This window comes from Silene latifolia, chromosome Y (assembly GCF_048544455.1).
Source record: "Silene latifolia isolate original U9 population chromosome Y, ASM4854445v1, whole genome shotgun sequence".
NCBI classification, from domain to species: domain Eukaryota; kingdom Viridiplantae; phylum Streptophyta; class Magnoliopsida; order Caryophyllales; family Caryophyllaceae; genus Silene; species Silene latifolia.
This window is the reverse complement of record NC_133538.1, coordinates 379,469,283-379,478,896: the sequence shown is the minus strand read 5'-3', so window position 1 is coordinate 379,478,896 and position 9,614 is coordinate 379,469,283.

Sequence of the window (9,614 nt, the reverse complement as noted above, 5' to 3'; positions counted from 1 at the left end):
GGAGGTGACTTAGTCATCATAGATACAGGTATGCTAAAAGGATTCAACTTAACTAATCAAAAGAGCTATGATGAAGCAAGGAAAAGAGGTATAAACGATAACGCTTATGGCCAAAGAAGAAGGGAATTAGACAAGAAGGAAACGCCAAATACTCGAATCTCAAATAACAACATCATCCCTAACGGTTCCGAAAGCTTCCTAACAACAAAACTCATAATCACAATACTTCCAAGGATTTCCTCAAAACACTCATGTTACTTCATCCTAGGCAATTCCATGAAAGAAGGTACTCCACTATGAGTGTGATCTCACTACTGCAAAACCTCAAACATCTACAAACGTCTTCCACAAGATCAAGGTCAAAGTTCCAACAAAGCTTTACTCATAACCAACTAGTGTCAACCACGGGTTTCTCAAAATGGTAAAAATCCTCAATCAAAGATCCTAATACCAAATTCTAAATCAGCAGAAAGGTTCCTAAACATTCCACACGATTCTCATTTCAAAACAAGGTAGCAACATGCCCAAAGTGATTATGGAAGCCAATCAAAAACTCAACTTACTTAGTCAATCCTATATCCTCAAATCCACCATTCCATTTCATCCACCTTAGGTCAAGTACTAAGCACTAGTATCCCAAACATAAACAACAAGGCCAAGTTCTATAACTTTAGTAACCAATGCAACTCACACTTGACACACAAAATTCACCAATCAAGTATACTCGCTTTATCAAGGATCTAGGTATAAGAATCATCAAGTATGTCTCATCGCCCTACCTAACTCTTTCCAACATCAAATCCTTTCAAAACCAGGTTTAAGGGTCAAACACAACAATATCCTCAAAAGTCAAATTTTCCAACCAAGGTCAACACTCCTCAAAAGAAAGAGCACTATAAAAAGACGTTAAGGAAGATTATCAGGGATCAAAAGACAAGTTAGGGGTACAAGAGTAGCTTTCAAGCAAAACAGAAGAGAGTTTAGAAGAAGGAATAACACCAAGAGATAAAGAATAAGGCAAGATACACAAAGAATTAGAAGCATCTTCAAGGACGTAGAAGCATTCTTCAAAGTTGAACAAATCTTCAATTTCTGGCAAGAGGCACCAAATCTTGATCTTCACGTTGGTAGGCTTACGGTCATTGATCCAAGGGCACAACAATTATTAAATGGCAATCGACAAACATGTTAGAACCTAATAAAGAGCAAACACACTACAGACTACCACCTTAGGTCCTTAAGTCTACCCATCTCTCATTCATTAATCAAGGTCAAGATCACATTTAAATTTGGGGTACACGTGTGTGCGTCGGGAGCAACATAGGCTCTGATACCAACTGTGACACCCCGCGATAAAGCGGAAAATATAACTAATAAATTAAAGCGGAAATTTGTGAAATTTTAAAAACTTTTTATTATTAGTTAAGGATTAACACGCGGGTGCCAAAAATGAAATGAGACAAATATAAAAAAACAGCCGAACTTCGGTTATTACAACCCAAGTCAAGAAAACGGGGAAAAGATATCCCACGAATAAACAAATAAAGGGTTTCTAAACTAGCAAACTAATGTCCAAGGGTTTAGTTCTCGCTAGCCCACACGTCTTCCCCAAGTAAGCGTCTTCACAACCTGTCATTCATGTAAACATGAACGCCACAGTCAGTGGGGAGTAACTCAAGGTTCTCCCAGCCACAAAATGTCGAAACATAGATAAACAAGAACATATTAGAACATCATGAATAAAACTATTTGATGCAAGCACTCAGACATGAGACTAACATTCAAAACAGGCTAAGTCAATCATAGATAAGGCATATGATACATCCAACTTTCAAAACCAAATAACATATAATACATGAAAGGGGCTACTAACATCACATAATAAGCAAAGCATCCTGTAATACTCCGTATTTATAAGTCTTGGGGTACTCTATCGAGTAGCCCTTACTCTGTCGAGTAAGGGCAAGTTGCGAAATAAAATAGTTTCTGACCTGTTGGGTACTCGATCGAGTAGCTGGGGTACTCGATCGAGTAAGGGGGTACTCGATCGAGTACCTTGGGTACTCGATCGAGTGTCCGGTTTTACGGGGAGTTTTCTCGGGTTTTGTTAATTATGCGATTAAGGTATTTAAACATAATCGTCATTGTTTTAAATCACTTTTGCAAAACCTAAAACCCTGTTTAAGAGAGAAAGCAGTCAGTTCATCTTCCTAATCGCATTCTTAGCAATTCCCGGAGTTCAGACGGTCGGTTCTTGTCGTTGTTCGTGTCGTTGAGTTCCTTGCGTCAAGGGTAAGCTTTTAACGTAATTTTTATAATGTTTAGTTAAGTTTGGTTAAACCCTAATTTAGGAATTGGGGGTTTTTATGTGTAGTATGTGATGTATGGCCTATGTGTGTTATATGATAGGAGGAGGGTTCGTAGAAGAGGCGTCTTGATACAGCTGTAGATACTAGGATTTCCTACTCGATATTAGTCCCATAATGGGATATTGGTGATGTCTTTGTAGTTAGTTGTTTGATATGATGATTGTGATTGTGATTGTGATTGTGATTGGTTGTCTATGGCTCTCGAGATGCGTTCTCGGCTGAGTGGGGTCACTTGCGGGAGTGACTTCACGCCCTAGTTTCGCCCTTCGTGGAACCCGCCACGGAAGGGGATGTGCACATTAATGGGACAGGGTTATCGCTCGTATGATGAGCGGGGCTTAGGTGGGAACGGCTGCGGTCCCCATTTGGCGGTGGGTCCAAAGTGGACGATCGGGATTGAGATGATGGGAATTGGTTGGTGTGTGTGTGTGTGTGTGTGTGAAAGCTTGTTGTCTGTTTATCTTATTGTTGATATATGCATTGAATTGTGTGATTAGTAATCGACCCGTTTAAATGTTTTAAAAGCGTGGTGATCCATTCGGGGTGGTGAGCGATTATTGAGCGGAGTGTGACATGACGCGTATGAGATAGCCAGGATGAGTCATCACGTGGCGTTAGAAGTTTTCATTTGTGTCGACGAAGTCTAGTAGCTTTGATAGTTTTAGCTGTAGACCATATGAGAACCTTGTAATTCCTTTTATTAGTTTTGGTTTGAACATGTAATCACTTAATCTATAATTATTTTAAAAGTACGTTTCTTTATTGTCTTATGATATTCAGTACCTCGGGCAACCGAGATGGTAGTATCCTTATACCTGAGTGGTCCTGGTAAGGCACTTGGAGTATGGAGGTGTTACAAATGGTATCAGAGCGACGATTTTGGAACCTGTAACAAATGAACATAATGAACATAGGGAGTCTAATAAAATGAACCTGGTGTATGTGTAATGGGAGCCCCGGCTGATGCTAGGTTTTGGGTGAGTAGGCGCCCTCATTTCAAAATCTTGGCCCCATGATACTTAAGCCAGTCACATGGTATGGGAACGTGGAGTCCGTGTTTATATGTGCGACGTGTATGTTAATTGTGCTGTATATGGTTTGTTGAAAGCATGTTGCATGATAGTTGGTTGACATGTTGGTTGGAATCGTTGGAAAAGTATATGAGAATGATGAATGATATGGTAGAAAAAGAAAGTAGTTCGTATATGATGATGTGTGATGAAGTGGATTTGTAATGTTGTTGTATTAGCAACATGGGAATAGGATTTGTAGTGTATGGGTGTGGTTTGTGTTATGAAAAGTTATGAAAATTTAAAACACGCGGGTAATACATGATTGAAAGTTGAATGTTATATGAGCATGATAGATGGTAATGTTTGGCTTTGGTAAGTAGTAACATGAAGAATAGAGGTTCAATGATATGTGTTTTATATAACGAATTGGATGAAAAGCATGACGGTTGTTTATAACGTGGCACTTGATAACACGAAGTAGATTATTTTGTTAATTGTATGAGGAGTCGCGCAGATTTGAATGCGTAGTTGTAATCATAATGTTGAAATAATAATGAATGCATAGTACGTTAGGGTATGTGAGATAACATTCGGGTAGTATTCACGAGTCTGCATGACTCTATCGAGTGGGTTTGATTCGATCGAGTGGGTATTTGTCGTTATTTTGACCAGAATCGTGTTTTTGGGCACTCGATCGAGTACCTCGGGCACTCGATCGAGTATGGGGTCACTCGATCGAGTAGCCGGGCTACTCGGTCGAGTAAGTCGAAGATCGAAGGTCTGTTTGGGTTCGAGTCGGGGCACTCGATCGAGCATGTTGGGCACTCGATCGAGTAGCCTCAACTCGATCGAGTAAGTTCTAGTACTCGATCGAGTGGGGTCCGTGCGCAGTCATATGCGTGTTTCGGGTCATATGTTCATCTTTTGACATTCGTTGCATATTATGTTTAATTCAAAGGTGTTGTATTACTTCTTTATGCATTGTTTTACGTATGTGTTGGTCCTGAAGCGTAAGTTACCCAATCTTATGATGTAAAGAGTGGCACTATGATGAGTATGAGTTCGGTGGGGAGGATATGAGTTATATGTGATTATGATAGATGGTGGAAAAAGAAAAGGAAGATTGGTATAGTTTATTGAGGCATGGCGCACGTTTTGCGAGATGGTATGAGTGATATGATGGTGTGTTGAGTAATGTAAAAATAAGTGAATATAGGCAAGGGATGATGTGAGTATAATGAATGTGAGAATGAAAAGATTGAAAGTAAGAATGTGGATAGTGGCAACTTGAGATGTGTAAAGAGTTATGGAGGGAAATGGTTAGGAGTCGTGTGGGTTATAGATTTATGTAGTGAAAGTTCGTTTAAAGGGGTTGAGAAGAGTAATACATAGTGAACTTTGTGGAGACATGTCGCGAGGTGTATTTGTGGACAGTGAGTGAGTTTGGGAGGTTTGGTTTATTAAAAGATGAAACTACTGTGTGATTTCCTTGGGTAATTAACGGTATTAAATGAATTATGATTTCTAGAAATGTAAAAAGGGAGATGCAATTGTTTGAACATTAAACGTTGGTTCTATGGATAGATTAGTGGAAAGTATGAGTGATAACATAACAAGAGAAGATCCATGGTAAGAAAGAGTGAGATGATGTCGGTAGCAAATAATGGAATTGAGTTTTGGAGCAATGAAGGGGTAACCAGATTTCTAAAGAGTTAGCTAGAAGGAATAAGGAGTTGAACTATTAATTGGTATTATTGAGTGTAAAGAGAAAAGAAGGATAAAAGTAAGCTGAGGAAAATGTTCACCGGAGCTATGTGATATAAAGATAAGGAATCATCGAAATATGTGATGGTATCACGAGGATGTTAGCTAAAGGTTATATAGGAGTTTCAGGACAACATGATTGGTAATGAGTTTCGAGGAATTAAGGGAGTAAGAAGTTGGTGGAGTATCGGCACGATACGAGATATTTGGTGGAGAGCTGAATGACAACACAAATAAGATAGCATTGGGAATAATGTTGAGGTAATTTTGTGGATGGGTTTGATATTCGTTATTTGCAATGTTAATCAAACATAGGAGAAAAACCATGTTATTTTGGTATGGGTGTAAGAGATTTGATATACGGGCAGTGGTGGCATTGTGGTGTTATCACTAGTGGTTAAGAGTGATGGTATATTAGAAAGGTAGCAATTCTAAAGAGGTTGATTTGGTAGGGACCTGATTGTTGTGTATGATTGTGAGAGGGTATAAGATGTGGTTAGATGAGGCGGACGCTATTAGTTGAATAGTGAAGGTATGGTTATATTTGGCAGGAAGTGATGGTTGTGCGAATGGGGGAATATGTTATGAGGGGCATATGAGTTAAACTCGGGCGGCAGGTAACCTTTTTCGAGTGGTAACTTACGTGGTCAGGATTGACTAGTTGGTTGTGATTACGGGTCTATGATATGTGTAAATGTTTGTGTGAGGTTCTGACCTCACAAGAAGTGGTATGGTGTGATAATTATAAAGTTGTTTTATGAATGTTCTGTAATATATATGTTGGACACGGTAATTTAATTGAATGATATCCAAAAAGGTAATAACTTGATTGATTTGACATGGCTAGTTATAATTTTATGTGTATTGATAACACATGTGTATTCCGTGAAATGGTAGAGATGATGTTCATGAGATGCTTATCTGTTTATCCACATAATATGTTGCGTGGTGATTTAATAAAGTGGATTTGAGTAAGTTTTTCTTGTTCAAGAAGTTATGTTGAGTCAGTACTTATGGGATTGTGTATGTTGTGATGTCTATCGATGCGGTTGTGGTGCCTCGGGTGGTGATCCGGGCACGATATTTAGTGTTGGGATGCGGGTATTTTCGCACTACGGTGTGGCTGTTGGTGGCGGTGTTGTAATGCCGTCACCGGTTGTGGTGGAGTAGGCGGGATGATTATGATTCGAGTTTCGAAAGTACATACCAATTATACATAGATTGTTGTTTCGTTTTTGTTGTTGTTTCTGTGAGTTTCATTTGTCTTTGATAGACGGTTGTCTTGTTTATTCATGTTTTCTTTACCAGGTTAAGTTGGGAATGAGGTAGAGTATGATATGAAATAGAGTTGTATATGTTTTCGTTGTTGTCATGGGATAGTGATATTCTCATTGATGGGACACGGTTGTGAAGAGGTTATTCTGATAATTTTGATCTTGTTTTCGGATGAGACATCGGTAGACATGGTAATGGAAAATGATTCGTGGAACATGTGTTGTAATGATCTGAAAGCGGCAGGTAGTTCATAATCTTTTGTTGAGACAGTGAGTGTAGGGTGTTGGGGAAATTAGTGCCATGTTAAGTTGTGTATGAATTTTGCGGTAATGAAAGAAAGAACTTGAGGATCTAGTGTGCGTGTACGTAACGAGTGCGGACCGTGAGTTATGCTTCTGGGAGATAAGTGCCATACATAGAGAGGTATATTGTTTGGCAGTAATAATGAAGAGTGGGTATGGTGATTTGCTACGAGTTTATGGTATAGGTTAGGTGCGCTGCCGAATGAGTTGAGGAATGAGAAATGTTTATGTATGGGAGCCTTGGATATAAGAATGGTGAGTGTTTGGTTTATAGACGGTTATCTTTGACATGTGGTGGTACAGAGGGTAATGAGATATAGATATGGTTTGGTATTAGTGAGTTACGAGGACGTAACATTTGTCTTAAGAGGAGTAGGATGCGATAAAACAGATTTTGATGGTTGTACATATGGTAATATATTCGGAAGTTGAGTCTTGATGTAGAATAAAAGATCGATTCGTGTTGTGGGTGATTTTATTAAAGGTCATGACCGTGCTTGTAGTAGCGTGATGTTTAGGAGTGTGAGAATATTTCGCTAGTATTGACAGTTGGATGATGACGTTATTTAGTGTGAGTAAACTTCGAGGACGAAGTTCCTTTTAAGGGTGGTAGAATGTAACATCCCGTTTGATGTCTATGAGTGTCTTAGTATTGGATTTGATAGTTGATGATATTATGGAGCTAGCAGCATTAGAGGATGGTAGTTGGTTATGTATGGAGTTGTTATCGTGAGAGATATATATGTGGTAGATTCGGTATAGTGAGTCATGTGGTGGAAGTAAACATAGTTGGTGGAGTGGGTGTTAAGAGTTCATGTTCTATGTTCGGTCGAGTTCTTGAGTCCTTAGCTAAGTTGTTGTGTCTTGGTCGACTCAGTGTGGTTGTTTTTATGTATGGGTTGAACTTCGGGGACGAAGTTCTTTTTAAGGAGGGAAGACTGTAATACTCCGTATTTATAAGTCTTGGGGTACTCTATCGAGTAGCCCTTACTCTGTCGAGTAAGGGCAAGTTGCGAAATAAAATAGTTTCTGACCTGTTGGGTACTCGATCGAGTAGCTGGGGTACTCGATCGAGTAAGGGAGTACTCGATCGAGTGTCCGGTTTTACGGGGAGTTTTCTCGGGTTTTGTTAATTATGCGATTAAGGTATTTAAACATAATCGTCATTGTTTTAAATCACTTTTGCAAAACCTAAAACCCTGTTTAAGAGAGAAAGCAGTCAGTTCATCTTCCTAATCGCATTCTTAGCAATTCCCGGAGTTCAGACGGTCGGTTCTTGTCGTTGTTCGTTTCGTTGAGTTCCTTGCGTCAAGGGTAAGCTTTTAACGTAATTTTTATAATGTTTAGTTAAGTTTGGTTAAACCCTAATTTAGGAATTGGGGGTTTTTATGTGTAGTATGTGATGTATGGCCTATGTGTGTTATATGATAGGAGGAGGGTTCGTAGAAGAGGCGTCTTGATACAATTTGTAGATACGGATCCGCTTGTTGTGCTTTCCGGTAGGATTTCCTACTCGTATTAGTCCCATAATGGGATATTGGTGATGTGCTGTAGTTAGTTGTTTGATATGATGATTGTGATTGTGATTGTGATTGTGATTGGTTGTCTATGGCTCTCGAGATGCGTTCTCGGCTGAGTGGGGTCACTTGCGGGAGTGACTTCACGCCCTAGTTTCGCCCTTCGTGGAACCCGCCACGGAAGGGGATGTGCACATTAATGGGACAGGGTTATCGCTCGTATGATGAGCGGGGCTTAGGTGGGAACGGCTGCGGTCCCCCCGCGCGTGGCGGGTCCAGGTGGACAATCGGGATTGAGATGATGGGAATTGGTTGGTTGTGTGTGTGTGTGTGTGTGATTAAGTCATCTGTTTATCTTATTGTTGATATATGCATTGAATTGTGTGATTAGTATCGACCCCGTTTAAATGTTTTAAAATGTGGTGATCCATTCGGGGTGGTGAGCGATTATTGAGCAGGTGTGACATGACGCGTATGAGATAGCCGGGATGAGTCATCACGTGGCAGTTAGAAGTCTTCATTTGTGTCGACGAAGTCTAGTAGCTTTGATAGTTTTAGTCAGAGACCGTATGAGAAACTTGTAATTCCTTTTATTAGTTTTGGTTTGAACATGTAATCACTTAATCTATAATTATTTTAAAAGTACGTTTCTTTATTGTTTTATGATATTCAGTACCTCGGGCAACCGAGATGGTAGTATCCTTATACCTGAGTGGTTCTGGTAAGGCACTTGGAGTATGGGGGTGTTACACATCCGGCTCAGAGGCTACCTTTAAAGCATGTCCGAGACACAAGTCCTTAAGTACCTTGGCTCAGCGGTTACCTTTAACACATGTCCAAGGCACGACAAAGCATCCGGCTCAGAGGCTACCTTTAAAGCATGTCCGAGACACAAGTCCTTAAGTACCTTGGCTCAGCGGTTACCTTTAACACATGTCCAAGGCACGACCTCTAAAGTATCTGGCTCAGCGGTTACCTTTAAAACATGTCCAAATACTACAAACAAGTGCCCGACTCAGAGGTTACCTTTAAAACATGTCCGAGGCACAACACATAAAGTATATGGCTCAGCGGTTACCTTTAAAACATGTCCAAATATTACAAACAAGTGCCCGACTCAGAGGTTACCCTTAAAACATGTCTGAGGCACAACACATAAAGTATATGGCTCAGCGGTTACCTTTAAAACATGTCCAAATACTACAAACAAGTACCCGACTCAGAGGTTACCTTTAAAACAAGTCCGAGGTACAACAAACAAGTATCAGGCTCAGCGGTTACCTTTAAAACATGGCCAAATACAACAAACAAGTGTCCGACTCAGAGGTTACCTTTAAAACATGTGCGAGACACAACAAACAAGTATCTGGCTCA